This window comes from Meles meles, chromosome 13 (genome assembly GCF_922984935.1).
Source record: "Meles meles chromosome 13, mMelMel3.1 paternal haplotype, whole genome shotgun sequence".
In the NCBI taxonomy this organism is placed as follows: domain Eukaryota; kingdom Metazoa; phylum Chordata; class Mammalia; order Carnivora; family Mustelidae; genus Meles; species Meles meles.
Window position 1 is genome coordinate 51,806,015 of NC_060078.1, and position 25,646 is coordinate 51,831,660.

The window sequence follows — 25,646 nt, forward strand, 5'->3', positions numbered from 1 at the left end:
CATCTCCCAGGAACAGTTAAGGGTGAGCTCGACCATGGCTTCTCAGGATCACCCACCCTTCTCCAATTACCCAATTCTGTTTAGAAAGTCATCGTGAAAATCCCACCAGCACTAAGAACTACAAGTGTGACACGGGAAATGTTGTCTGTAGGGTTTAGCTTCAACAAAGCCAGGTCAAACTGGGAGACAGAGCTGACGTCAGAGGGCATCAGTCTGGTAAATGCATGCTGACTTCTTGCAGACTACAAACCATGGCTCTGTCTGTAAAGCCTCAAACAACTGTGTGATTAAGTCAGTTCAGTCAAGAATCTCTGAGGGCAGTTGCTTAGACCATCAAGATAGACTGGCTAGTCACCACTTTTTTACTTTCGCAATGTGAATTGTGCGGCCTTACAAACATGAGGGGTGAGAAGGAGGTAGGAGCCATAAACTCTTTCGTTTACCAAAGCCAAGCCAGCCCCTGTAAGACCATCTGGACAGCTACAAGCCCAGGGAGGGTTATCCACATCCTCAGGTACACCAGACACCAGCTGGGGCTCATGGTGTGTCTCCGCCATCTGAGAACAGCCCTGGCCCAGTGGGATGGGGCCCCAGACGTCATGTCTGTGTCCCATGGCTCAGTGGCTTGCGTAGTTGTCAGATCCAGGAGAAAACGAACCTAAGATGGATGGATCAGCACCACGATCTACTGCCCACAAGGGTGGGTAAAAATGGTAGCAGTTTGCTAATAACTAGTTATTGTACTTTTAAAATCATCAGAAATACAAACTGGTCTGCCTGCCATGGGTGAGCCAGGCTCACTGGAGTATTTCTACAGAATTGGAACTTAAAAGGAGGTCATCTCTCCTCTGGAGGTAGAAGCCACAGGGCTGGACCTTAGCACGGTGAGCAATCCTATTCCCCACCAAGCCAACGATGCTGGGCTGCAATGCAAGGCAGAAATGAGAGACAGACACAGCCCTAGAGATGTTTGATTCTTGGGCCCAACTGCTCCCTGCCCCTTGCATTGACAGTTATATGAGGCACCCCCTTATCCCACCAATAAATTCTCTTCTGTCTGTGCTAACTAGTGTTGGGTTTCTATCACTTGCGGTCATTGTGACACATGGGCGAATTTTCTCATCCTGACCACTGACCTATCCCACAATTAGATGACTCTCTCTCTCTCTCTCTCTCTCTCTCTGTGTGTGTGTGTGTGTGTGTGTGTGTGTTTGCCTCCAATCACCCATTCATCCCCTCTTTGCTCAAGGATCCCTCTGAGTCACAACCTGTTGTATGTGGCACTCAGATGTTCAAGATTTCTTCAGGACACCACTCCCTGTGACCCAAAGTTCCTGACATATCTTCACCTTCTCTCTAGGCGTGGAATTCTGTGCCTCCTGGCTCAATACCTTCCCATCCTTTTATTACATTCCCCTGCCTCTGGTCCCTTGGGGTTTCTGGCAGATAACGGAGCAAAATTGGCCACTCTGCCCCCTCCTTCATCTAGGACTGTGACCGTTCCCTGTCCCCAAGAACTTCAATAAGCAGGGGCACCTGGGTGGCTCAGTGGGTTAAAGCCTCTGCCTTCAGCTCAGGTCATGATCCCAGGGTCCTGGGATTGAGCCCCGCATCAGGCTCTCTGCTCGTCAGGGAGCCTGCTTCCTCCTCTCTCTCTCTGCCTGCCTCTCTGCCTACTAGTGATCTCTGTCTGTCAAATAAATAAATAAATCTTTAAAAAAACAAACAAAAAAAAAAGAACTTCAATAAGCATCCTTTTTTGTTCCTCCTTCCCCTCTCCTCATTTAGCGTTATAGCCAAACCCTCAGACAATAGAAAATTATCTCCTCTTTTTAAAACCCAAGGAATCTGGCTTTAAGGCTTCATTTTAGAATATTTGACCTTGATTTCAAAAGACTTTTAGGATCTTATTTCTGAAGATTATACATAGAGGCCCTTCATATTCTCAGATTTAATACTCACCATCTCCCCATATGCAGACATTTTTGGGGAGGGGCAGCAGAGCATCCCAATTTCCTTCCTAATGTTTTTGAAATTAGTGGGAGACCAAAAGCTCCTTCTATAGGAGCTGCAAAGGTTGATATTCACTCTTCTAGTTAGAGCCCCAGCCCCCAAATTAGGCATGGCCCATCAGATGCAAACATCTGGGACTGAGAATCCAAAGCTAATTAGCCCAAGAAGGGATCATGATTTTCCATACTGGTGGTGGCAATCAAGACAACAATATCCAGTCTATGGGGCAGCCTTGGTGCCTCCAGTGGAGTCCAATGCCCAACAGCAGGGCAGCAGTGCCCATGTTGAACAACTTCTGTGGCATTGATCTTGGCTGAGGATGGGCTCCCCAGGCTGCCTGTTCATTTTCTCAACATGGGTCTCCAGCCTTCCCCTAGGATTCTGCAATGTCCCCAGTGCCCTTTTGTAGGTAAGTTTCTCATAGCTAGAAACTATTAATGATGCACTTTCAAAGTGTTCATGACAGGCAGAAATTTTTTTTCCCTGCAACACATATATGAAATGTGTAATCTGGGAGACCAACACATATAGAATCTGGTTGATCCACTGATGAGTGAGCCTAGCTGACTTCCAGCATCCACGACTCAGTTCAGCTCTATTCTCTCTTGTGAAATGGTAGCAGGCAGCTTGTTTCTCTTGGGGGTGGGGGGGATGGCAAAGCGGAGACGGAGTTGATCAGTTGAAGCTGTGGTAGAAGTAATAAAAGCACAAAGAAAGAGATGGTTTCTTCTGAGAAAGTAACTTTATTCATGACGTAAGTTCTGTGCGTAAAATAGAGTCCTGGCTCTAACAGGGTCACTGCAGTGGCGCTTCTCCTATTGCCTGGGGGAAATGATGGTCTTAGAATTCTTATTCTTATGTTTGGTTTGCTGACTAAACCAGGAAAGTATTGGCAGTGAAAAGAAATGTTGACACAACAGACATACTGGTCAGCCTTAGGAGTAGACAGCTGGATATTCTAGAAGGTCTTTGTCTACCAGGCACTGAGTTATCTGCGCACAGCACTCCTTCCTTCTTCCTCAACCAGATTCTAGTTCTTTTTCCTCAGGTCCAAAGCTGGGAATGGACAAGTGTCAGCATGCTGGCCACTTGCTTGCACCCCCATATTTATGCATCTGGCGACAGTCTACATTTGCACAGGTTCTTACAGGGGTGATTTCCATAGCAACAGTAGGAATATAAAAAAGGCACCTGAGTGAAGCTTTAAAGATAAGTCCCCCTCTTTAAGAAGCCTTCCGTCTGGGGAGCGACAGCCTATTGCTTTCTTTCTATACTTTCTATATTTCTATTTCTTTCTATACTTTCTTCGCTCCCTGCCACATATGTACATTTCTAACTCAGCTCGCTGTCTTCTGGCTTAATTACCAACATGTTAGCCTCACTTTTTAGGCCAGGACATAAAGAAAGATCCTTGCTGGACAGCTGTGGTTTACAAGTGTTTTATGAACCAAGAAGGAAGGAGGAGGAAAAAACTTACATGATTAGAATGCCTACCAGACTCCCAGCATGTTTACTTATTTTGTCTCATTTTCATATTTAACTCATGCAGAACAAGGATACTTCTGCAGTGCAGGCAGAGCTTGTGCAGAGGTGGCAAATTTTATATCCAACATCTCATTCGTGTCTCATCACCAAGAAAGCCAGAGAGGAGAAAGCATGAAGTAGTTAGGATCTGTGTTGGGCAGGGGACACAAGTGTCAGAGGGAGAGCAGAACGCATGGGGCTCAGGCTGGCTATTCTGTTTCCAAATCCCACATGTCATTCAATCAGAGGGATTGGGAAGAAGAAGGAGAGATATTGATTCATTTCCTGAGCTGACAGGGGAAGCCCTTCAAGCAAAGGGTATTAACTATTTGGGTTTGTTTCCTTGACACTTACCTGCCAGCCTCTTATGAGTTTTCTCCTTTTTTAATTTAAAGACATGTGTGCACAGCATTATCTTTCTAAGCAAAGCCCTAGTAACTTTTCACCCTCCTACAAGAATCTCCATTTTTTTGAGACCATGATACCATTTTTAAAAACTTTTTGCCCTTTTGAGCATGTATGGAAAAGGCTGGTCTCACCTGTATATGAAAATTCAACTCATTCATTTGTTCATTCATTCATTCATTCATAAAAGTATCTGAGTCTCCTCCTTTGTGTCAGTCATGGTGCTTTGGGCTGAGGAATGCAAAAGACCATGGGCCCTACCCTCACAGAGCTTGTCATCTAATTGAAAGAAAAAAGCCAGTTAATTATACAGTTATGGAATTACAAATTGGGATAAGGGCATTGAAAATAAGGGCACCCAATGGTGATGGAATGCTGTGACACAGCCCCTGTTCCCCACATTCTACCCTGTTCCCTACATTCTACTGTTAAGGTCTTTCCATTTAGAGGATGGATGAGTTAGCACATTAAGCATCCACTGTGAGGAAGTTTGATTCCATCACTTTTCTTCCAAACAGATGCGTGAAATCAGTGTCCCGAGGAAATGGGAGGATTTATGGACTCAACAGAGGAGGTTAAAGGAACAATTTGGGAGCATTAGACATTGTTCAGTGGGTGAACCTGGCCAGGGAGCCCCAGAAACCCTATTTGTAGCAGAAAGGCACCAGAAGTTCAAGAGGGAAGGAGAAGTATACAAAATGAGAAGCTAAGGGGCACCTGGATGGCTCAGTGGGTTAAGCCGCTGCCTTCGGCTCAGGTCATGATCTCGGGGTCCTGGGATCGAGTCCCGCATCGGGCTCTCTGCTCAGCAGGGAGCCTGCTTCCCTCCCTCTCTCTCTCTGCCTGCCTCTCTATCTACTTGTGATCTCTGTCTGTCAAATAAATAAATAAAATCTTTAAAAAAAAAATGAGAAGCTAAGAGCCCAGAAAACAATCTGTCCTAAGGAGATCTTACCCACTACTGCACGTATCTAGAGAAATGATAAATATAAGGTACAGGGAATGATCTTAAATTTACTTGTCATTAGTATCTGAGCTATTCAAAGCTAATTTTCAGTGACTGCAGATTAATAATAGACACAGGTGTTTGGCATTCTCTCTGAAACTAAGTGGCATCTTTTTATTAGAGGTTTTCCAGATGGCTGCCTTCAATTCTGCCAACTACACAGATGGGAAGGGTTCCCTTACCTGGACTCAAAGTGTATATCCTATCAGTTGTTACTTGTCAAGCATTGTCTCCTAAGTGAGATAACACAGGCTATAGTTGAGTTAAATGAACATTTTTTTTTTCCTGGTTATAACTTAATCTCAGGCTATGATTGATTCCTGGTTATGTCCTTAATCCCTCATCTTATTGAATGAGATCAAACAACATGTACACTCAAAGTCTATCCCCCTTTTCCTTTTTTTAATCTGAAGCCCAAGCCAGGACTAATTATGAAAAATCAGGTCCAGGCTTTGCTTTCCCCTGGGCTTCCACCTGGCCCTGCGAATCCCTCTGGATAAAAACAGCTCCTAAGACAAAAGTTCAGCCAATGCACAGGGAGAAGTGAAAAGAGAGTTTCCCCAGGATTAATTCTCATTCTGTCACCCTTTCCACCAGGGTGTCCATCACCAAGCCTTGGGAAGGGAATGTGGATCCTCAACTAAACCAATGTAAAGTCCTCCTTGAGTTTAGAGTTGGGAAAAGCGATTATGCAAACACTCTTTTAACTTTCTATTGGGAGAGTTCATGCAAGGCCTGTTACGTTCCATAAAGAACCAATGTGAGTTTCCTCTAGTATTTCCCTTCTCTTAACTCAACAAGATCCTGAAGCTCTGTTGGAGCCTGAATTTCAGTGGGATTTTGCTTCATGTAGGTTGGAACCTTTATAGGATTTTCAACTTCATTTTAATTTCAGATATGTCAAGGAGCCCTTTCTCTGTGCCTAGGATGGAGTGATCCTAGAAGTGAAGAACTCCATCTTCCAACATTTCATCCACCATGTAGCTTATTGGTAGCCTTTGCAAAATAGAAGTTGAATTAATCAATCATTCGCGTCTAAGGCAATTTCTCTGCTTTCAGGAAATTTAGAATTGGGTGAGAGATAAAGGCATGCACACATTTTTAAAAAGATATATAAAGTACTGTGGTAAAATGGGATGGGTTTTCATCCCATTAAGAGACTAGGTCAGAGTTGTGGTTCTGCCATTTATAGATGGTAATTCAACATTATGTCCCAGAACCCCAGTTTCCTCATCTGCAATTGGAAAAATTGGACTAAATGATATTAGATGACTCCCTATAAATTCTACCCAGATGATATTTCAAATCTATCCTCTTGCTTCCATGCCAACTACTACTCCTGTCCACACTACCACCATCTTGTTCCTGTGGCATTGTAAAAGGCCCTGGTTTCCTTGCTTCCAGTCTTGTCTTCTCAGATTTTGTCATTGCAGCTAGAGTAACTTTTTGAAAATACAAATTGTATCTTAACACATGCCCCTCCCCTACTACCAAAAATTCTCCGATGGCTCCGACTACACTTAGAATAAAACATAAGCCACATAGCTGTTCTTCCATAGCCTGACCTGTGATTATCTCCTTGACCTTCTCATCTTGTGCTCTCCCCCTTATCCACTATGTGATCACTGCCTTTTTTTTTTTTTTTTTTTTGGCCCAAACCATGCCCATAACTACCCTGTTCCTCCATCTAGAAAATCCCCATCCCAATGAACCCATATCTTCTGAGCTTTTTGTGACCAGTCATACCTTATTGTTTCTTTCTCCCTCCAAGTAGGACCAGGAACCAAGGGGATAAGAAGCAGAAATCCAGATCAGGTTCCAGTCCAATTGAGAAATTAAGTGGAGAGTAATGTAAAGGCTTCTAGTTTTGGAGGCTAATGGAGGCAGGAGAATAGAAGGGGATGAAGAGGTTTGGGACATGGTAAAGGAACTCTCCGTGGCTTGTTTATAAATCCTTGTCTTTCTTTAGATGCTTTCCCTTATCCAGAATACATAAGCTTCCCCCCCCCCCCCACACACACACAAAGAGTAAGAACGTTATGGCTAAACTGGTTGCTGTATTCAGTGTCTGATTGTATCAGTCAGTGCCCTATTCTGATTGGTCAGTGCCCAGCTGATCCAAGTGTTAACATTTTTTAATATCATGGCTCTAGTAGTCTTTCTGGTGTCCCGCTCCCCTTTCTGAACCATCTCCTGCTCTGTGCTAGAATGCCACCCTTAGGCAGAGCTTGTCAAATTTTCCTTCCAGGGACCCATAAAGGTAGAAATTCCTAGATTAGAGGTTGTGGACCAAATTTATTTGAAGACTCTTTAAGCCTTACAATTCATCAAAATTGGTATTCTGCTTCATAAAATTTGTTTTAATATGAAAAACATGTTTTAAAGTACCATTAAGATTTGTGGCTTAAAGAACAGACTTGGAAGTCAGAACCCTAAGACTTGGGATCACTGTTCTGACACTCAGGAGTTGTATGACCTTGAGCAAGTTACCTGACCTCTCTGAGCCTCCATATTCCTCCTATGGTTGCTGAGCACATGGCGAATATTCTATGGATTATGAGCATCCTGGGACCTGGAGTCTGTGTTTTATCCATCTTCATATTCCCCCACAGAGACTAGAAGAGTGCCCTTTCTGTAGAAGTCCCTTTATATGTGTTCATTCCTCTACATCAGACATATGTGCACCTGTGGTTATCCAGTTTTTACCACTAGATGGAGAGCATGTATCCTAGGATTTTTAATCCATTAGTAAGTGAGCAAGCAAGCATTTATATGTAGTGTCTTAAACAAATCAACTTATTTGTTAATGACAGTATCATTAAAACTAGCTCTCAAAAATGCAATTATAAGATAACTTCCAGAACTAATTGTTCTTAAAATAATTAAAAGGCAAAGGCAAGGGAGAAACATGAACTTCAGGATAGCAGTTAACTCTGGGGGTGGCATAAATTGGAATTGGGGGGAGTGGGAGCTCTAAATGTATCTATCTGCTGATTTCTTATTTAAAAATAGATTCAAAGCAAGTATGTCTCAGAGCTTAACCTTGGATGAATTCTGGGTGCTGGTGGTGAATACCTGCATGTATTTCTGTGTTTGAAATTTTTCACAATTGCACTTTTGTAAAGTGGAGGGAAGACTTGGAGATGAAATGTATGTTTCCTGTTTCTATCACTATACATGCTGCCTAATGAGCTTTTTAATGTTTTCCCTGGAGAGCTGCACTTTGCTACAGAAAAATACAATATAGCAAAAACCATACCATGTCTCTCCCATTCCCACCTTCCTCCTGAACCTTACATTTTGCCCTGAAGTTAAGTCCTTTAAAGGTCATCACTTCAACTCAGTTGGCTAATTAGTTCTTGTCTCCAAATTGGATTGCTTCCTACTAATTTGAAAGATGTAGAAACACTGTTCCTGTATGTCTGTTCTGGTTACTATTGCTACCTAACAAACTACTCCAAACCTTCGTGGCATGAAACACCCATTTTACTAGGCTCGTAGAACTTTGTTCTATGATATCTGGGGGACTCACGTTGGAGGACTTAGCTGGGGAGTTGACTTGTTAGTTGGAAGTAATGTGCTGGTTGGTGATGGGGTGGGGGGAGTGCCTTTGCTCACGTGTCTAGTAGTTGATACTGGCTGACACCTGACAGTTCAGTGGGGGCGGCTTGAATGAGCCATCTTCTAGATATAAACAAGTCACTATGGTTGGCTCAGATTCCACAGGAAGTGACAGAGATACAGGACTTCAATAAAAGGGATGTCAAAGAATTTTCAGGCATATGATAAGGCCATCATAATATCTTCTTAACTCTGCTATTACAATGAAGTGAAATTGACAAGCCTGGACCCCACTTCCTCTTTGTCCATTTGACTCATCTACACAGAGGAGCATTCAAGTGTATCCACTAAATTATCTACGGACATGTCTGGTCAAGTTCATGCAGCTCAGGTTTAAGCTAAGAGTAATTCATTTTATCAGCCCTATTGCTCTTGAAAGCTGACCAGTTATTTTTTTATGACCAGTATGCATAAAAGTATATATCATAAATAACATTTATAATAAAATTTTTTACCACTAATGAAATATTCTCAAAGGAGACCTTCATTAATTATCTGTTGCTGCACAATGAATGAGTCTAAAACTCAGTAGCTTTTAAACAACATTTATGATCTCATGGCTTCTGTGGGTGAGGAATTTGTGAATGGCTTAGCTCAGTGGCCCTGGCTCATGGTCTCTCGTTGGGGCTATAGTCAAGACGTTGGCCAGGGCTATGTCATCGAAGTCTTAAATGAGGCTGAAGAATCTACTGGCAGCATGGTTTGCTCACATGGCTGTTGGCCAGAGGCCACAGTTGTTTATTGGTTCTTGGCAGGTGACATCAGTTCCTCAATATGTGGGCCTCTTCCTAGGACTGCTTTAGTGGTCTCATGACATGACAGCTGGTGTCTTCAGAGCGAGCGATCCAAGAGAGAGAGCAAGGAGGAAGCCACAGTACCTTTTATGTTCAAATCTTTGTAAGTGACACAAGGGCACACCTGCCACACTCTATTCATCAGAAGTGAGTTACTGAGTCCTGCTCATGCTCAAGGGGAGGAGAGCTAAGTCCCACCTCTTGAAGGGAGACAGATGAAAGAATTTGTGATTCTATATTAAGACTGCCACAGGGAGTTGGGAGGAGAGGTTTCTCTAACTCTGTCCTGAAGGGCTCGGCCTCAGGACAGCTCCTATTTATGCAACCAACATGGGGAGACCAGTCATTTCTATATGGAAAAGCAGAAATCAACTTCCACTTTGCCATTCAGATGGGAAATAGACTTGAATACTCTCTTCTACTCTGATCATATCTTTATAGGATGGGAACTAGGATTCTTTTTTTCTTTTTCATTTTATTTTATTTCTTTTCAGTGTTCCAGCATTCATTGTTTATGCACCACACCCAGTGCTCCATGTAATACGTGCCCTCCTTAATACCTACCACAGGATCACCCAACCCCTCACCTCCCTCCAAAATCCTCAGTTTGTTTCTCAGAGTCTACAGTCTCTCATGATTTGTCCCCCCCCCCCGATTTCCCCCAACTCACTTCTCTCCATCTCCCCATGTCCTCCGTGTTATTCCTTATGTTCCACAAGTAAGTGAAACCATATGATAATTGACTCTCTCTGCTTGACTTATTTCACTCAGTATAATCTCTTCCCATCCATGTTGATACAAAAGTCGGGTATTCATCCTTTCTGATGGAGGCATAATACTCCATTGTATATATGGACCATATCTTCTTTATCCATTCGCCCATTGAAGGGCATCTTGGTTCTTTCCACAGTTTGGCGACTGTGGCCATTGCTGCTATGAGCACTGGGGTACAGATGGCCCTTATTTTCACTATTTCAGTATCTTTGTGGTAAATACCCAGCTGTGCGATTGCAGGGTCATAGGGAAGCTCTACTTTTAATTTCTTATGGAATCTCCACACTGTTTTCCAAAGTGGCTGCACCAACTTTCATTCCCACCAACAGCTTAAGAGGGTTCCCCTTTCTCCACATCCTCTCCAACACATGTTGTTTATTGTCTTGTTAATTTTGGCCATTCTAACTAGTGTAAGGGGGTATCTCAATGTGGTTTTGATTTGAATCTCCCTGATGTCTGGTGATGATGAACATTTTTTCACATGTCTGTTAGCCATTTGTGTCTTCTTTGGAGAAGTGTCTGTTCATGTCTTCTGCCCATTTTTTGATGTGATTATCTGTTTTGTGTGTGTTGAGTTTGAGGAGTTCTTTATAGATCTTGGATATCAACCCTTTGTAGTGTCATTTGCAAATACCTTCTCCCATTCCACGGGTTGCCTCTTTGTCTTGTTGACTATTTCCTTTGCTGTGCAGAAGCATTTGATCTTGATGAAGTTCCAAAATTTCATCTTCACTTTGGTTTCCTTTGCCTTTGGAGACATATCTTGAAGGAAGTTGCTGTGGCCGATGTCAAAGAGACTACTGTCTATGTTCTCCTCTAGGATTTTGATAGATTCCTGCCTCACATTGAGTTTTTTTTGTCCATTTTGAGTTTATCTTTGTGTATGGTGTAAGAGAATGATCAAGTTTCATTTGTCTACATATAGCTGTCCAATTTTCCCAGTACCATTTATTGAAGAGACTATCTTTTTTCCACTGTATATTTTTTCCTGTTTTGTCGAAGATTATTTGACCATAGAGTTGAGGGTCCATATCTGGGCTCTCTACTCTGTTCCACTGGTCTATGTGTCTGTTTTTATGCCAGTACCACGCTGTCTTGGTGACCACAGCTTTGTAGTAAAGCTTGAAATCAGGCGATGTGATGCCCCCAGTTTTGTTTTTCTTTTTCAACATTTTCTTAGCAATGCGGGATCTCTTCTGGTTCCATACAAATTTTAGGATTGTTTTTTCCAGCTCTTTGAAAAATGCTATTGGAATTTTGATTAGGATGGCATTGAAAGTATAGATTGCTCTAGGTGGTATAGACATTTTAACAATATTTATTCTTCCAATCCATGAGCATGGAATGCTTTTACAACATTTTGTGTCTTCAATTTCTTTCATAAGTGGGAACTAGGATTCTTGCCCATAAAAGCTGGGGGAATGCTTTCATACATGGTGCATTTCATCTTTGCTCACAGTTGTGGCACTCTCATGGAGGTGTGGGCATTCCACTGCCCGTTCCAACCACCTAATGGACACTAGGGTTGAGTTGGCCACCCAAGTTGCCTGGACAGGTGTGTCCTTTGTCGTACTCCATTATTCTATTGCTTATATTTCAAAACTCTCAATGTGAATGGTCAGGATGATAGATGAGGCCATTCTTCAGGCGAAGGTAGATCATAAGATGCAGAAAAATTGCTGTTTCAAAAGGCAAAAACCCAGTAAAATAAAGTGCATTCCTGAGTAACTGTTCCTCATTCTTAAAGAGATAGAGCAGAATAGCGGCAATTTCTCATTTATTGAGAAAGGGAAACCTAAGTGTCCTTAATTCAGACATCTTAAAGGAAGATCTTCTATGAATCCTAACTTGGGAAATGCCAGTCTTTAGGACAGAATAGCCAGGTCCCTGACAGGAAGGTGAGGGGTAACTCCCTTCAAGGAAAAAATGGTCGAATTGTATCTGGTTCTGGATTTAATTCAACTTGACTACTTAGCAGTAAAGATAAATTGAACCCACAGAGAAAACTGAAAATAGCATTTTCCTGGCAAGCCCTTCAATGGACTTAGTGTGTTTAGATTTATGAGGGGGTGAATGACCTTCTCTGCCTTGGTTATTCACATTTTCATTTTTCCAGTACTGATTTTCCATCTGGCCTAACCAGAGCCTGAAGTTGCTGAATCAAGCAGAGCCAACAGGTCTGCCTTGAGCTGGCTGGAACATGCACAGAACTGGGCAAGACAAATAGGTTCCTTTCTGAAAGGTCTATCAAGCAGAAGCCCATGTCTCTTTCCTCCCCGCCTGCCTCAGAGCGCAGCCCTGAGAGAGAACATGTCTAGTTCTTCCAATACCACTGCCCATGGAGCAGGCCTGTGGGAATGTCTGTTGAAGAAGCTGGCTGTGTGAAGAGGATGGAGGCCATTATTAAGTGCAAGAACATTGTCATGTAGACCTGGTTCTCCTCCCAGAATCCTGGGCTGCCAGGGTCAGAGAAGGCTAGGTGGTCAACTGATTTCTAGCAGCTCCAGGGAAACAGGGAAGAGTGCAAGTTACTCCACACCCAAGAAGGGCTCAGGAGCAGTGGAGCACCCACTGGGAATCAACATTTTAGTGTAGCTTCAAGGCAAGTGACAAGCTCTACACCTGACGTAGAAAGGCCACAACTCACATTCAAACTGCTGCTGTGTTAATAGAAGGTATCAGCCGGGCTTTGAGCCCCAGAAAGACAGGGCCTGTGTCTGCTTTCCCTGCTGCTCTACTGCTGGGGTCTAATGGAGTATCTGACACAGAGTAGGCATTAAACAAATGTTTGTTGATTGAATGATTGAGTGATTGAAAAGTCCTTAGGGGTGCCTGCATGGCTTAGTGGGTTAAAGCCTCTGCCTTCGGCTCGGGTCATGATCTCAGGGTCCTGGGAGTGAACCCCACATCTGGTTCTCTGCTCACCAGGGAGCCTGCTTCTCTGGGGCGCCTGGGTGGCTCAGTGGGTTGGGCCTCTGCCTTTGGCTCAGGTCGTGATCTTGGGGTCCTGGGATCGAGTCCTGCATCAGGCTCTCTGGTTGGCGGGGCGCCTGCTTCCTCCTCTCTCTCTCTCTGCCTGCATCTCTGCCTACTTGTGATCTCTGTCAAATAAATAAATAAAATCTTAAAAAAAAAGTGATTAAAAAAAGTCCTTTGCAATACTTTTCAAAATTGTTTCACTCCAGCTTAGTTATATAACTCTCACTCTAAAACTGCCTGTAACAGTGATTTAGAATTCAAAAGATTCTTCATGCATAAATAGAAGATTTTCTTCAAAAATTGGACCAAAATTCTATGTTGGTGTGAAACTACAAAGCCATCATGAGTTTGTACCAAGAAACTAAAGGAGAGTCATTGCGGCTATCAGAGACAGTCCTGGGGTGGCACGTGCAACCTGAACCTCGCTCTTGACATTCGTTTTTACCTATGGAGGTGGGCTCCACCATTATATCCATGATTTGAGAAAGCCACTTGGGAAACTTATCAGGGACCCAGGATCCAGGAGGAGCCAATACCAAAAACCCCTGCTGCTTTGTGCTAAGTTGGCAGTTCTCTCCCTATTAAGCCATACAACATCCAGGCGGAAGAAGAGAGCAACCCCAGCGACCACACAGCTTGCGGCTACCTTAGTTCGGCATTAATAGGAATAAGCTTTTAAAGTTTTCTTTCTTTAAATCCCAAGTAAATTTGCAGAGGGAATCATGAGAATGTGGGAGACTCTGGGACGGTAACTAATGCGTGGTACCAAGACAAAATAAAAGAAAAAGATCAAAGATCAGTTTCTCTAAGCTGGGTGGCACCTTGGCACCAAATCCTGGGAACAGATGCTGGCTGATTTGAATGAAAAAAGAGCAGAAGTAGCCCAAGATAAGAAATAATTGGCTAAAAGATACAAAGCCATACTTTTGACTGGGGACAATAAAGTTTTCCAAGCAGATGTTAGAATAACTGCCTTTTCAAATACAACTCCAAGCAAAACTAGGAGAAGAGAAGCATTGTTAAATATTTTCCTCCAAAGTTTAAATTAAGACATGGTCAGAGAAGAGGAGACCCCTTCCAAAGCCTCAGCAGGATAAATCAATCTAGAGGAGCCCTTTGTGTTCCAGGAGAATGATGTCAGAACCCATCCCAAGAAGAAGAAAGAAATGTTTGCGATAAAGGTCACTTGAGAACTATAAAGATAAATGCCATTTGTAATGACTTAAAAAGGCTTCCAGGAAGGAGAGGAGTCAACTCACTATTTCAGAATCAATGAAAAAGGAAAAACTCTCCTGGTTGAAAACTTTCAGGGTCATTTAGACATTCTAGAAAGTCCACGAAACTTTGAAGGGAAAGAACCCAAGAGTATGATTATGGAAAAGCAATGTTATATTGTTTAACTGTTAAAAGTATATCGTGCATTTACATATGCATCAGTCATGAAAAAATAGAGAAAGTTTCTGACAGCAAGCAGAAGGCAGAGACTAACAATCCTTCCACCCTGTTTTTTAATTATTGACCCTGAGAGTCTTAGGTTAATCAGATATTCATGGGGCATGGGGAAATCCAAGGGTACAGAAGGAAGAACGCCAACCATGATCCAGAAGACCTGGATCACATTCCAGCCTCATCGCTGCCTGTCTCTGAGAACTGCTACACATTTTAGTGCCTTATCTCTCCATTAGTTAAGGGAAGATAATGAGAGTTTCTTGAAGGGTTAGGGATAAAGGAGTCCCTACATAGAGTGGACCCATAGTAGGTGCTCAGTAGATGGATTTAAATTTGTTGGGTTTGAATCAGCTCAGTAGCTGATTATTCACACTGTCTTGATCTTCCCAACAGCCCCATGATGAGGGGTGGGATAGGGACTGTTATACTCTTAATGCCAATTAGGAAACTGAGACTCAGGAAGGTTAGGAAACTTGCTCATGGAGCAAGCTGGTGAGGAGCCGCACCAGGCAGTCTGGCTCCAACCCCCACCCTCACCTGACTTAATAGAGGGGAGAGGGGAGAGAGAAAGTGATCAGGCTTATATTATCGTCTTCCTTTTTGTTTCTGCTTTAACTCAGGGAACAAGATGAGATTTTCCTCTAATAGCACAAGTAGCTACTAACTGCATTCCAATTACCAACGTTAAAGAGGGTGGCCTAACATATAAGAGATAAGGTGGTAATTGACACTTTATTGTCCAGGCAGTGTCCTACTTGCTTTATTACATGGATTCATTCATTTTTCTCAATAAACTTATGAGGGAGGTGCCTCCATCTTGTCCACTTGATGGAGGCTCTAAGTGAACGTGTGGTAGATCTTGGCTTCGGACCAGCCACTGGAGCTCTGGGGCCACATTTCACCCCGACACTGGGCAGCCTCTCAACTTCAGGTTTCCTGCAGCAAGCCCACAAGCAATTATCGGCTTAGCCCCGGCTAGGGATTGGGGATGGGGGAGCTGTTTAACTTCAGGGAGAACAGTGACTTGAAGTTGGGGAAAAAAACAATATTTATTGACAGCTTATAATTTCAGTGAATAAGGACATTTTAAGTTAATAATGTCCTACCTAGGGTTCCAAGTCCTTGGACTTCACCAAAGATAATAGCAGGGGTCTGTGAGCTATTTTCATTATTTCAAAATGCCTATTAGTATGTCACCAATCATGGAAAACATAGTCTTTATATATGGTAACAAAGCGCAAAAGAAGAAAACTTTGAGAGAAAAATTTCATTTCTAGACTTGAGCAAGGTTTCAAGGATTCCTAATTTCGGAAACTAGTGAATTTTCACCCTGTTAGAGTTGAAATCCTCCTTGTAGATAGCAGGTTTGCCCTAATAGAGGAGACACCCCCATTATCAAAGGGAACTCAACAAGACTCAAAAACTTCAAGAAAGAAGTTGCCGACAGACATGAAAGGCAATTTTAGCCATTTACCTGGAATTACCAGTCACCGTAGGAGCCGAAGAGGCATTTTTCTGCCAACTGGTTGAAGCTTGTGCCAGAATGATCCTGCTGTTTCTTAATTGTCCTAAAAGCTTGTAGCCAGCAATTTCCCTGCCAAGCCTGACCTCACTTTCATGTTTTTATAATATGCAGATCACGAAGTGTCCCATTCAGAGTGGGAAACGAGAAATTACTTCCTTGTCCTTACTTTCTTTGGAACTCACCACCTAATCTGTGTAATGTCTTCCTGTAAAATAATACTTCAGTGGTCAGCTCAAAATCTCAGGTATGATTTAAAAAAAAATTTTTTTTAGTATTTTTTAATATATGACGATCTTCACAGCAAACGTATAAGGTAAAGGAGAGGAAAGCAGTGTTATTCCCATTTATGAGTGATAAGTGAACAAAAATATGACCAATGGACATAAAAACCTATGTGTGACGTATTAAGTTGCAAATTGCAGATGAAATGTAACGTATGCTCTCATTTTTGTAAAAAAAAAAAAAGAAGAAGAAGAAGCCATATAGCTCTATGTGTGTGCGCCCATGTGTATGGGGGCAGTGAGCTGAAAAGCACAGACACTCTAATGTTACCAGTGGTTTCCTCTTAAGGTGAGCATGAGAACAAGGGGCTATAAATGAGAACTGGTCACTTTATATCTCTTTACCTTTGTGTTGTTTCAATGTTTTACAGTAACCATATATTTTTACAAATTCAAATAATTTTTAAAAAGAAAAACAGTGTGAAGTAGATAATAAATATTCCACATGATGGACATTTGTATCTAGTTTGTTCTCTTGGATGCATATTTTCAGAGTGATTTCAATAAGATGTTGGAAAAACCTGCCCAATTTACCGTAGGAAAATGGTTGCCTGGCATCTGAAACTTATGGAAAAGTGGCTTTCTGCTCAATCCTTCTTGGGAACCTTTGCTTCAGAATGGAACGGAGACTGAGTTGGGATGACTGAAGGAGTCTCTTGACCATCTCTTTGGCCCTATGGAATCCTTTGAGGAACAAAACAAAGATTTCAAAAAATGGAACAGTCTTCATGACTTATTTAGATTTTGATGGGGTTCCATAATGAAAGCAATTTGGGGATGGATAGTTGATATGACAAGTCTTTCCATTCCAGTAGAAGTGTGACTATGGGACTGTGGTTTAGGAGAAAGAGCAAAAATTTGGACTTTGACAGATGCATTCAGATCCTAACTGCTGACTAACAGTGGGTTAGCCTCAGACAGTCTACGTAATTTCTGTGAAAATCTCCTTCCTCTACTACAAAATAGAATAATGCCAAAGGGAGGAGTTATATGTAAAGGGCATCACATAATTCCTGGCTCATGGTAGGTGTTTAAGAAATTCTTGGCTCTCTAATAATAAGAAGACTAAGTATAAATGGTCTTTAATCTATATTGATACTTAGAGTGAACAAATAAGGGTACTTAGAGTGTGGATGCCATTTCGATACACCCTGGGAAGATTTGGCGGGAAGTGGCAGTGATTCTGTCCATGGTCTAATTTCCTGTCTATCCATGACGTTTTCTATCTGGCCAGAGCAATCTATCACACTGTACAAAAACTATTTGAAGTCTGTGTCTTACTGAGGAAAGGCCAACAGTATCGACTCCATATATGAATAAAAAAACAATGTACAGAAAGTAAAAGTGATCCATTTGTAAATGTATTTGCCGTTGGGTTGTGTTTGTTATTGGAGGTGTCTAGCTCTGCTGTCTTCTCCAACATTCTGCATCCAACCGAGATGGCAAACCCTGTTAAATTGCTCAGGGACATTTCTCTGATGACTAGCCTTGGACTCAGAGGGTGAAAACCAACCAAAGGAAAACCTCTTGGTACTAACCAGATAAGAGACAAATGGAAGACTGAGGCATTTCAACATGACAAATCCAGACAAATCACCTGGGAAGAAATAAACCAGGCTGTATCTGTAGGATAATTGGCTGTAGATTCTCCAACCCAACCTCGGAAAGGCACCTTCATATTCAGTTCATATTTGTGAGCAAGATGTCATATTAGGCCCTATGGGCGATTCAAAGATGGATAAACAGGGGCCTTGCCCTCTAAGTACTCATGATATTGCAATAGTGCAGAAGGCAATGACTCACTAGATCATCTGAAATTAAAATGTTCTGAATTTTAGCCTTACCACATAGCTTCCCTGGAGAGCATTCTCAGTGATGCTTCTCTCTTTAGTGGATCTGGAGTGCTGTCACATGGAAGAGAGTGTCAGGTCTTGTGACAAACAATCAAAAAGGTTCAGAAGAAGACCGTCATGACCCTCTGTGAGACCTCCATCATGGGACTGCAGCCCTTGTTTACTTTCCATCTCCCTTCCTACAGCTTGACCGTGGGCAGCCTCACACTCGGGTCATGGATTTGGAGAGGTGACCTTACAACAAAGTGGGAGTATTGGGACAAATCTCAAGGAAGCCTGGGTCGGGATGAATGAAGCTTTAGTGTCCAGCCCTTCCTAGCCCAGATTGTTTTTTGGTCTGGCTCCCTGAGTCTGAATTTTTCTTCCCAACCCCATTTACTGCTACATCTCTCCAAAAGCTGAAGACTTTCTCTCAGCTGTCCTTGTCCTGAGGCAGTTATACCGTCTGATCTGCCCTTTCAGGAACCACTCCTAGATCCTAGAAAGGGGGGATCCTGCATTCTCCGGGAGCTACCATGTGGATGTTGGTGCTTGCTGGTTGGCACACCTCCGAGGTCTCTCCTGAACTGGCTCTTCACAAGCACCGTCTTCCTACCTTCTCTTGCTTTTCAGGACTCTTTCCTCCTGTAGTGGCTGCCGGCACCTAAAGCCTGCACTCTGTTTCAGAGCTTTTGCCAGACAGTTTGAGCTTAAATTGCAATTTATCCATGTAGACTGATAATCAGGTCATTTGTGTTCAAGTGCTGTTTCCATGGCCACGGACGAGTCCCTTCACCTCTCCAAACTTCAGGTGACTGGATGGGGAAAACTCCATTGGCAAAAGCGTGTTCGCCAGGCGCGCGCGTGCGCGCGCACACACACACACACACACACACACACACACACACACACACACACACGTTTTCAGAATGAGTTATGAAAGTGGTTTGACTTCCAGCTCCACTGTTGACTAGCATGTGTAATCTAGTTAGTTCTTTGAGTCTCAATGTCCTCATCTGTGAGCAGAGAAGACACCTCCCTCAAGAAGTTCCAGAAAGAATAAATGAAGTCACCTAGGCAAAGCACTTAGGGCTGAGTGCAGCACAGAGGAAGAACATAGTAAATGTCAGCGTTCACCATGGCTGTTCCCTCACTCCCAGATCTTCTCGTGTTTGCTAATGCTCCCCTACTTTCCTCTCCTACCTTCTTTTCTATCATCTTACCCCCGTGATTCCTCAGTCTCCCCCCCCCCCTTTTTTTTTTTTCATTTGCACTGAAAGTGGTAGAGGGCTGGGAAGAGGGAGGATCTGTTTCCTTTACATGTGTCAACTTGCACTAATTAAAGAATGACAGCGGCTCTACCTCCACTCTTCTAGCCTTGGTGGCCAAAAGAGACAGGATGATTAAGCTCTATAACTGGGTCTGAGGTTAACTGAAACTATCTAACCATTTAAATCATAACTTATGAAAAATGTTTTACTGCCATCACACCATACTCTTGCAAGAAAAAGCCAACAGCAACATTAGATGACTTCCTAAAAGTATTTTCTTAAACGTTTCTTTTCTGTGAAAATGACCCTATGGGAAAAAAAAATGTGAGTAGTATAATTTTAATATGCCTTTCCTTTATTTTTTCCCTAAAATTTATTTTTATTTGGTTTTCCTGGCTATATATTTATTCTAGAAATTAGGAAATTAGAGAAAAATATATGGAGGAAATTAAAGTAATCCACAATTATACCATCCCAAAACAAATACTGTTTTTAATATTTTCCTCTTTGCAAATGCTCTTATTTTTAAAGTTAAGAACGTATTTGCATATATAGTTTTGTGTCTTGTGAACATTTTTATGATGCCCACAAACAGGTTTTTATAAACAAACTTTCGAGATATTCCATTGTATCCAGATTTAACCAATTGCCTATAGTGAGACATTTTGGTTGTTTGCAATTTTGTTGATTTTGTCTGCCCTACACCCCTTCTTCTCTTTCCTCTTCGATTATTAGTGATGCTATATATTTTTTTATGTTTATTCACCAAGTATTTGGGAATTGTTAGTTCCAACCATTTTTCTAGTAATAGTACTGTTCACCGTCATTGTCCTCATTCCAGCATTTGGGGCCAAAAATGGCCAAGGCCAGGTTAGTTCAGACTCTTGGACAGAGAAGATAACTGCATACGAGAACAGATTTTATCTCACTCCCAGCATTTATCTTCCTGATACTGACATTCCCTAGGAACAGGTGGTATTGAAAAGGGTTGTTCTTTTGCCAAGAAATCTAGTTGAAAGGGAGTTTGCAAGGACATCCAGGCCTGGTGTGGGGCCGAAAGCTAAACAGGAAGCTACCAAGTCATGGGCTTTCTCAACACAGCTCTAGGATCAGCTGAGGGGATGAGATCATAGGAAGAATAATTACAGGGGGGGGGGGGACATGGAATCTTTATTATCTCTAAAGAGGAAAATCGCTACCCCAGGAAGAATTTTTTTTTCTATATAGTTCCCTTTTTGCCTAACTCTTTGCTTCTAGGCTCAGCTCAAGTGTACCTGGAAATCTACAGATGGCAAAGATTGGGAAGCAGATAGTCATGCTCCCAATTTAGGATTATATACCAGTCAGGACCTTTCCAGGGCCACCTGTCCACTGGGCTCACTGATCACCAGATAGGGCAAGTCAGGGAAAGCAAATGTAAGTTGAAGACAAGTAGGAATATTGGTTCCTCTTCCAAAGATTAAAAAAAAAAAAAAAACACAGACATTTCATTGATCACCCCACAAAGACTGGACTTTACTCCACCATACATTCTGGCCTTGATGCTTGATAACCTCCACAACTTTGGGGCACAAAAACACACTTAGTATCATCCTTGAGAGTATAACATTCTTGAAGTCAGAAATAAAATCTTCAACTTCTTTGGAACTCTCACCACACAGAGCGATCAGACTGGAAGTAACCTAGAAGGTGTATTGCTTTGCTAGATACCAGGTTCTTGCAGGGGTGGGTATTATTGCCCAAAGGGGAGAAAGTAGACTAGAGCAAAGTCAGAAGATAAGGATACCATAAACATAAGCCAGTTCATACCACTGCCCACCCAACGCCCTCCTTTCATCCCATCTACTTGAGTAGAGGCAGCATTCTCATCATGGCCTCCAAGACTCTCCAGGATCTGACCACAATCCCTCCCTTACCTCTTTCTTCTTGTTTTCCTACTACCATTCACTCTACCCTATGCACAATAGCCTGGAGGGGGTACGATGCTGTTTCCCCTGCCTGGAAGAGCATGGCCTCAGCTTGGAAGTTGGTGCTGTCAGATGACTGTACCCCCAGGAGCTGAACAGCAAGTTCTTTCTTCAAGGGGAATCCAAGTACTTTATTCCATGGCTGCCATGCTCCCCAAAGTAGTTTTTCCAGGAGGTTTTCTCCATCACCCCCCCCCCCACCTGCCAACGATGTCTAGCCTGGATGACCCAACCACATGCTCCCACAGCATCCTGCATATTCCCTCTCTGTGCCAGTGCTCGTCCACTTGTCTCTGTCTCCCGCCTGGACAGAGGACAGAGACCATGTTAATTTCATTCACCATTGTATCCCCAACCCTAACCAGAGCTTGGAACATAGAAGACATTCAGCAGATGGCTGTTAAATGAAAATATAAATGAATAAATGATACCAGCTGCTTCCATTCCCTTAACCTGCTACAGCATTAATAAACAAATCTTGAACCTGGTGGATATATGAAAATAAAAATATCAGGACTATCAAGCCAGCCTTTCTGTATCGGTTTCTACCTTCTGCTTGCTGATTTATGCTAATGATTACTGCCATGTTCACTTTGAATGTGGATGTAAAACTACAGGGTCACTTGAGGGAAATCTCCCAAACTTCCAAGCTTGGGGACCCTGCTGAAGACACAGAATTTCAAAGGGCTCAGAAGAAATTTGTTACATATGTGCACACGCACGTGCACGGACAAACACCCCCCCACACCCCCACACACATCTAGTAGATCACATCCAATGGAATAATTCCATAATGAAATTTTTATCTGAAACTGATTGGCCCCAGACCCCCTGACCCCACAGCTAAGCCAAAGATGATTTGGCATCCTTGTAAAGATCTAAAGGACTCAGTTTCCCTCTAGACCATGGTGTTATTTCCACACCTTGGCTGTGCCATGGAAATACCTGGTGAGCTTTTATTTATTTTTTAATTAATTAATTTTTTAAATTAACATATAACGTATTATTAGTTTCAGGGGTACAGGTCTGTGGATCATCAGTCTTACATAATTCACAGCAATGCCTGGGCTCAGGTCACATACCTGAGACTAATTACAGGGAATGTTATTTTTCCAAGTGGCCACAATGCTTCCCGTGTGCCCTGGATTCTTTCTTTCCCTGAGCACTTTCTTGGAGCCCTCCTGGGCATCAGGCATCATAGGAGGCACTGTCTTTTCCCTTAATTTGTCTATGTAAAATCGTATCTCATCCATTTTGCATAGACTGGCCTGCACCCTGGAAGGGAACCAATTTTATAAGCCCTTATTATTTATTCTATGCTGTCAGAGGACAGCAAGAACAGGGAAAAATTTTTGTAAACTTGCTTAAGCTACCCTTAATACCTAAAGAGACTCCTTTAGCTCAACCCTTTATGAGAACATTGGAACTAAAGCCATTCCACAGATAAACTGTCAATTTTAACTTCCACACACAATTTACATGCAAGGGGATAAAAATTATTAAGGCTTGGGGTTCCCAGCATCCCTTCTCCATCTTTGTTCAGTCAGCCCCTTGTTCCTGCCCCACTTTCTATGAAGAAAATGGGGAAAATCTGGCTCTCGTGAGAAAGGCAATGAGCACGACATCCAAACCTCAGTCCTCCAGAATTGTAGGACTGGGACGTGCCTCACTGGGAGCCACTGCGGAAGAAAGTATGCATGTGTAGAAAAGATGGGAGACCCAGGGACCTGAGCGGCAGACACACGCAGAAGAAAAACACTCTAAGGAATTTGGGGGTGCTAAAAATAAAAGAAATAGATTTTAATGAATTTCTAAGGTCTAAGTTATTATATCAGCTTCACTGAGACAGTGAAGTATAAAAACTGAAACTTCTGTACGAGCTGTGCCACCAAAGTCCAGGATCCTCCTAGGCAGGACTGCAAAGACCACACGTCTGTGTGAGTTACACAGACGCACTCTGCGCGCAGGTGCACACCCCACTCCCTGACGCCCACCGCCTCTTCCTCACTGCTTATGGGGGAGACATATCTGAGTGGCTGCCGAGAATCTCCGCTCTGCCTCTGAGGGAATCCTCTTCTTTATCTGTTGCTCTGCTTCTCCATCTGCTCTTCTCCTTTCGGACTCTCACTGCTCATTTCTGCTTTGCACGCACACTGGCTGTGTCCCGGTATCCGCGCCATGGAAACACAGTCCTCCCAGCGTACCCTGTAGCTGTAAACGCAGTCTCCTGGACTCCCATCTTTAAGATCATGGACAAAGCAGACATGTATTTATTTAACACATATTCATAAAGTGTCAGCTGCATGGGTGACCTTGCAAGGGTGAAACAGCTCAGACACAGTCACACATCCCTGGCTTCAGGGAGTCTACACTCTAGCAAGGAATTTTGTGTACTGAAACAAGCAATAGGTTTTTGGTGTTTTTTTGTTTTTTTGTTTTTTTAGTATTGTTTCTATTTTTTAATTAATTTATCTATTTGAGAGAGAATTTGAGAGCACAAGCAGAGGGAGAAGGAGAGAGAATCTCAAGTAGACTCTGAGCTGAAAGCAGAGCCCAACGAGGGGCTTGATCCCACAACCCTGAGATTATGATCTGAGCTGAAACCAAGAGTGGCAAGCTCAACCAACTGAGCCACCCAGGCGCCCCGGTACTGTTTTTATTTTATTTATTTATTTTATTTTATTTATTTAACAGAGAGAAATCACAACTAGGCAGAGAGGCAGGCAGAGAGAGAGGAGGAAGCAGGCTCCCTGCAGAGCAGAGAGCCCGACGTGGGGCTCGATCCCAGGACCCTGAGATCATGACCTGCGCCCGAAGGCAGTGGCTTAATCCACTGAGCCACCCAGGCGCCCCTACTGTTTTTAATATAGGGCAAAAAATAAGACTTCCTGAGGAAGCGGCATTGAACCTGAGGATGGAAGGAGGACAGATGACAAGGGGGGAAAGGGCATTCTAGCAAGGGTTAAGAGCGTGTTGGAAACCTGGTAAGGGCAGTGAAGAAAACTCAAGGAGCTAAAGGAAGTTCAGCATGAGTTGAGGGGAGGAAAGTGCTTGAGGGGAGACATGGTGAGAGACAGTGACAGAGGTCAGGCAGGAGAGCCTGGGTCTGGATCTTGGAAGCCATATTAAGAAATCTGAACTGTATTCAGAGCAAAAGAGACCCCTACAGTAGCACTATCCAACAGACTTTTGGAGGCTGGTGGGAATGTTCCATATTGGCTCCGTTCAGCATGGTAACCACCAGCTCACGTGGCTACGGAGCACATAGTATGTGGCTGGTTTAACAAAGACACTGAATTTTTTGCTTTAGTGAATTTAAATAGGATACATGTATCAGACAGTGCAGCCCTATGATGTTATGATGGGACACTTACGTATATGTCCATTTGCTGACACATGTACATACACAGACCTACATAAATGGTTTTGTGCTTTCACATGATTTTACGACCTCATTCCTCAGTAATGTGTTTGTGGATACAACCAGACACGACTGACAGACCCTCACGTATCCTTATAGAAGGACATGAGCCATGAAAATTGAAAATTTTGCATCGTGCATGAGTCCGTAGAGGGAGATTTGACCCAGGAAGAATTGGCACGAGAAGGAAATGGGAGGGATGTAAAACAAAGTGATACTTTTTAACTGAAAACAGGAAACAAAGAAAAGAAAATCCAATGAGACCACAGTGATTTGGGAGTCTAAGCTTTGTTTTCTTCTATCTTTTCATCTTTCTGTAAAAGATTTTCAAAAATGACACATCTTTCGAAGGCACACTGGAACTGTCACCTTGAGAACCAGGAAGAACTCCAAAGAACATAGACAAAAAAGGGGATGGAAGTCATCTTTAACCTGGATGACCTATTTATCTAACTGACCTTCATCCACTCAGAAAATTTTAGGTATTCTGGTTTACACCAGTATTTATTTTGAATTTATTAAAATTGTAGGAAATGGAATAGTTGAAGTCCTACCTATGAGAATTACTAGCGTACCTAAAAGATTGACCACCGCATGAACTAGCATAATGACTTTTTCCTTGTGGAAAGGGTAACTAAATTCTACACACATGAACTAAACAATAACTCCTCCATCCAGTAAACAGTGTAATCGTTACCACCTAAGAATGTTATGATTTTCTTTCCAGTGCTCATCTTTCCCAGTAAGTCTCTTGATGGATACTCTTTACCCACCTTGGCCTAGC